The sequence below is a fragment of the Apaloderma vittatum genome, unplaced genomic scaffold, assembly GCF_000703405.1.
Source record: "Apaloderma vittatum isolate BGI_N311 unplaced genomic scaffold, ASM70340v1 scaffold14487, whole genome shotgun sequence".
Taxonomy (NCBI): domain Eukaryota; kingdom Metazoa; phylum Chordata; class Aves; order Trogoniformes; family Trogonidae; genus Apaloderma; species Apaloderma vittatum.
Genome location: NW_009724698.1, coordinates 22,186 through 27,461, shown reverse-complemented (window position 1 = coordinate 27,461; position 5,276 = coordinate 22,186). Strand labels below are relative to the sequence as shown.

Below are 5,276 nucleotides of genomic sequence, written 5' to 3'. Positions count from 1 at the left end.
TCTATAGCTTGTTGTAAGGAGTTCTGAAATTATTTAGTGAATTCAATTTACATAGTTGAATACTTGAGCTGATTTTTTTTATTTTATTTTTTCCCTGTTTATTTTGTTTCATTTAAAAAAAAAAAAGCAGCTTTACGTCCAAACCATGCTGTGAGTGGATACTTCTGAAGACTGTTCATTGTAGTGACAATCATTTATCTACTCTAATTTTTTTAAGCAGAAGAAATGGATAGGTTAAATGATCTTTCCAAAGACACATAACATAACTGAAGTAAGACCTAGATCCATGCACAAATTGTTGCTTTAAAGAGATCTTAATGATAGGCAGAGTTTTTTCAAAAGTAGCCTTTAATTTGGAATTCTGACACTGGCTATTTTGGAATTCTGACACTGTGCTAATGCCTCTGATTTCAAATGTTGTACAAAGTAAACAAATATTAGATTATTCACAACTACTTTCATTTAATATGAATGAGAAATAAATAGCCTATAGATGGGATGCATATGAATCACTGAATGACTTAAAATTATTGTTCCTGGAAGTGAAGACTTTTCCAAGACTTCTGTGCTACAGTCCCTTCTTCATCTGTGCCCTTGGTCTTTTCAAGGTGCCTTGTGACTATGAAACCCACCAGTCTGCTCCTGTGCAGAGCGTTTGCCATTTGTTGCATGATTTATTTATTTATTTTCTCTCCCCTGGGGAGAAAGGTTGCGAGTTCGATCCCTGTTTGGTCCCCACGTGTTGCCTGATCTAGTTGAGAGGCGTCCCTGCCCATGACAGGGAGGTTGGATTAAATGATCTCTAAGGTCCCTTCCAGCCTAGACCATTCTATGATTCTGTGAAAGTAACTTGACACTTGGTGGAAATTCCTTCTGGCTGATTGGACTGTCCTGTGCTGGAGAAGCCTCACCTTTTCTTTTCCCAAGCAGCTCTTCACCAAACTGACCTTTTGGTCGTGTGTAACTAGACCATGGCAGGAGCTGCTGGCAAGAGAGCCTGTGTAGCTTCTTTGCTGCTTAAGTGCTCAGGTTGAGGCCTTGGGAAAGGCACTGAGTGCTTGACTTTCTTCCCTGGTAGTTATCGAGAACTTATTCTATGATTCTGAAATAATTCTGGTCATAATAATTCTGGTCATAGCTTGGTAATTTCCTCGTTGAAAGAAGAATATCTGCTTCTTCAACAGTTCAAATCTGTTGGGGAAATTGGCAGCCCTTAAAACTTGGCTTGGATTTCTGGCCATGAGTCTCTTAAGTCCAGCAAATGTATTCATCAGAGATTTCAGCAGAGATTTCAGTTGATCATGTAAAACATCTGAAATGAGTGACTGTGCTGTTATGGCACAAACCAGCTGTAGGTTACCAGTTTACTGTGATTTAGACATGCCTCTTTCCCACCTTTTGTTCAGATGCAGTGAGCCACTGTCGAGGACACCCAGAGCAGGATCTGCTGGATTTCCATCACAAATGATTAGGCAGGAATTACTGGCAGTGAATTGCAGCTTTCTGTCAAGTCTACCACCATGGAGGGGAAGGGTATTATTCTTGTCACGTAGGTGGAGAGGTTCCTTCTAAAGACCAATTCCTCTTCTTAACAGGCTAGGAGAAATTTGTGGCTGTGCCAAAACTGCGTTGCTTTCTCTTAATCAAAGACATGCCCAGACAGGATGCTCAGGGGTAGGATTTCATTGTAGCTAATGTTTTGGTTTTGTTTTTAGATTGAGATGCATTTCTATTTAAAGTTGTGCTACCAGGGGTTTTTAATAACGTCTTGTTTAGTCTACACTAAAAACCATGCTGTGTTTTCTTCCAAATAAACATTTTTTGTTAGTTGGTCGTAATTAATAAATACATAACTAAGTTATTGGGAAACATTACTATGAATTGCACAAGATTAGGGATTTTATAGTGCTGTATTTTTCTTGGAAAATGGTGCTTCATTAAACATACTACTTCAGGATGTGATTGCTCTATGCCTTTGTACTATTTAAGTTCAGGAAAACTTACCTGCAATTATCATTGGGAGTAACACAGAAATATTATTACTTCTAAGACACTGTGATATTTTTGCTGTGTTTGTATTACTTTGATATCTCCTGTGTTCAGTTTTAGCATGCGACATTCATTGCTTGTATTTCTTCAAATACAAATGAAAAAATGCACTTTTAAAAAAGTTGTATTTTTTTTTGCTGCTTTACTAGATGGTATTTCAGGGATTGGTCTTCCATATTGTATTTTAATGAAAAGAAGCTTGAATTTATTTTGGGAGTCTGCCTGCATTTATTTTGCTTTCAAATTAGATAAGAAAATTAACTATTGGTTTGAATGTGTGCCTTTAACAGTGTTGTCACAACTATCAACCCATTACCTCAGTTTCAGACTTAATCCAGTTTATGTTTTATACATATTGATGTTTATTTTAGGTCTGATTTTTTTTCTAATTTTACTTTTTGCTTTTATATATCTTTCCTTTTTTCCTTCTTTTCATCTCTTACCTACTTGCCTTTATTGAAGTTAGAAGGGTGCATGTGAAAATACCACTTTCCATATAGATGCCATAGAAGCTTGGTTTACATGTGCATATGTGAGATACCTCCACATCCATATTGATAAATTAGTATAGTATTTACCTCAGTACGTACGTGGAAAGCCTCAGAAAGGCCTCATACATGTGATATACCTGTCTCTTAATAGGAAGGGGTTGTTATTACATGTCTTCATTTTGGGGGGGACCTGTGAAACGTGCATCCTAACTGTCATTGCATGTCATCATAAAAAGAATTGGAAAGAATTGGATTAGTAAGAGAAAAAATGTCTACTTTTTACTACTTTTTCTGTAACATCAAATTAGTTTAGTTGTTCATTGGAAAATTATGGGAAAAAAATAAATTTTCTTAGGGAAATTTTCCCGCTCTCTATAAAACTCTCTTAATGCTTAGCTGAAGACATGTTAAAAAATTTCTAAGTAGATAATTATACATAAATAGTGAAATTCCAACAGCTTTTGCAGTGTATTATCTCTGTGTGTGACACTTGTATTCGGAACGTTTTAGAATATGTATACCCTGATTATGTACGGAAATATATTTTTAAATATTTGTGAACTAGGGGGCCGGTTAGCTCAGTGGTTTGAGCACGGTGCTGGCAACAAGGATCAACACCGAGGTCGCGGGTTCGATTCCCGCTCGGTCCCCATGTGTTGCCTGGTCTAGTCGAGAGGTGACGTCCCTGCCCAAAACAGGGAGGTTGGACTAGATGATCTCTAAGGTCCCTTCCAGCCTAGGCCATTCTATGATTCTCTATGAACTAATATTTATGTACATTGTAACAGTAATACAGAATGTAATGATAAAACAAAAAAGTTTCTGTGATTCTCAGTTCACCTATGTTTTGTTACATGGCCTTTTTCAATATCTGAGAAAAACATTGAACATGTACTCATGATACCTGATTCAGAATGCAAACATGCAATAACACTAATTAGCATAACACTAATTAGCATTTCTGGAATTAAGATATTTAATTGGGTAGCTAACTATAGTTCATATTTTTGAGTAGTTAATTTTAAAGCTCCTTATGCGGACTTAATGAAACAAAATAGACTGACTTTTCCTGTCTGACTGGTCCTTATTACTCCAGAGCTCTCCTCACACCAGTGTGAGATAAAGCTCTTTCAGTGTAGGACCAGTGAGGATTGTTTTAGCAGCAAAGAAGGTACAAGATGAGGCCTAGGCTGCTAATTAACCTTAATTAGGAGCAGTTTGTTTATAATCAAACCCTAAGTAATTCAGTCCCCTCTGCAGTAACTCTTTTCAGGAATTCCACCAGACGAGCCCTGAATAACACTTTGAATGCACATTGTATCTGGCTGACTGTGGCGTCTTCACATTTACAGAATACAAAGCCTTCCTTTACAGTGAAGGAAGCCTGCATTTTTTTTTCTTGTAGTAGTAGTTACTGCTGCTACACTATATTTTTATATTGTGTTCTCTATTGCAGAGGTCACATCAGACATTTGAGAGGCAGAACTAGACTTGGTGCATGTGATGCTTTTCAGTAAAAAAAATAATTTTAGGTAGTTTACAAAAGGTCTAACAAATTCCATCCCAAAACCTTTTGTGTAAAGACTCCTGAGGTTTTGCAAGGTCTGAGGTCTAGACTGTGACTGAATCTCTTCTGTTGTGGTGTTGATCTTTTCACACCTTGTGAGATTTGTAGTTGTGTCTTCCAGGAGGTATTGGAGACCTTTTGAAAGAACGGTATCTAACAGAGAAAAAGTAGAAAACAGAGATGCAAAGACAGCTAGAGGGATTTTGGAGCTACCTGTAATATGGCATATTTAATATCCAGATATAATGCTTTGCATCTGTCAAAACCTTCCTGAAGGTATTGAGGATGCTATGTTTGTATAGAAATAATTTCTTGAAGGTGCAGTAATGGATTAAATATTTAAAGTATCAGATGTGAGGTACAGTAGGCACAGAAAAATGAAAGGGCATGTAAACTGCAGGAAAAAAAGCTTGAAAAGAAATGGAATGTTTTGTGTTATATCAGAGATGAGACCTGAATAGACTTGCATTTAAAGGATCATTTTTTCTTTTCATTAGTTTCTCAGTTATCATCCTATTAATCCGGATGCAGGGGAATAGGTCAGTTATATTGATTCCTGGAACCAGAAAATGCAACCCAAGGAACATTTTAGAATTAAACTGGAAGGAAAACCAGTATCATCTTTATAGCACTTAATTTACAGTTCTAAATCCAAAATTTGTTTGGGACAGTACAAATCTAATACACTTTTTATGGTGAAAGCAAACATGATCACAAAATATATATAAATATTTCTGCTCATTTTACAAATAATTTCATTTGAGAAGCAGACTGTAGTGGCCTATCTAGTGTACGGTAAAAATCCCTGAAACATCCTACACCCAAAAAAAAAAATTAGTCTGAGGTTAGAGACTGGTAAGAGTCATATACCTCTTTAGGGTTAGTACTGCCATTCATATTGGTACTTACTTTTTAAGTTTTCCTAACTACCATACCTTAAGAGCGTGGGCTTTCACTGAAGTACATTTTTCTGGGTGGAGGTGAAGGAAGAGGAGTTCAGGTTTCTGGAACTGAGACCTTCTGGCAGCAGATTTGAGCTTGCTCACCCTGCGTGAGTTGGAACAATCCCAGCCGGTAGAGAGTTCACCCACCGTGATTCCAGGCAAAGAAACTGAACTGTAAGCTTGAATTCCATCCCAAGCTGCTGTCCTTGATGTCATTGTCCTCTG

The 5,276-nt window shown here is 37.1% G+C and overlaps 1 non-coding gene across 1 annotated transcript; it reads left to right on the top strand.

The window, feature by feature from the left end:
- The first annotated feature begins 3,106 nt into the window (after window positions 1–3,106).
- On the top strand, window positions 3,107–3,190 carry TRNAA-GGC. Its single transcript is given in 2 exon segments — window positions 3,107–3,144; window positions 3,155–3,190. It is a non-coding gene; the product is annotated as a tRNA-Ala (tRNA).
- The last annotated feature ends 2,086 nt before the right edge of the window (window positions 3,191–5,276 follow it).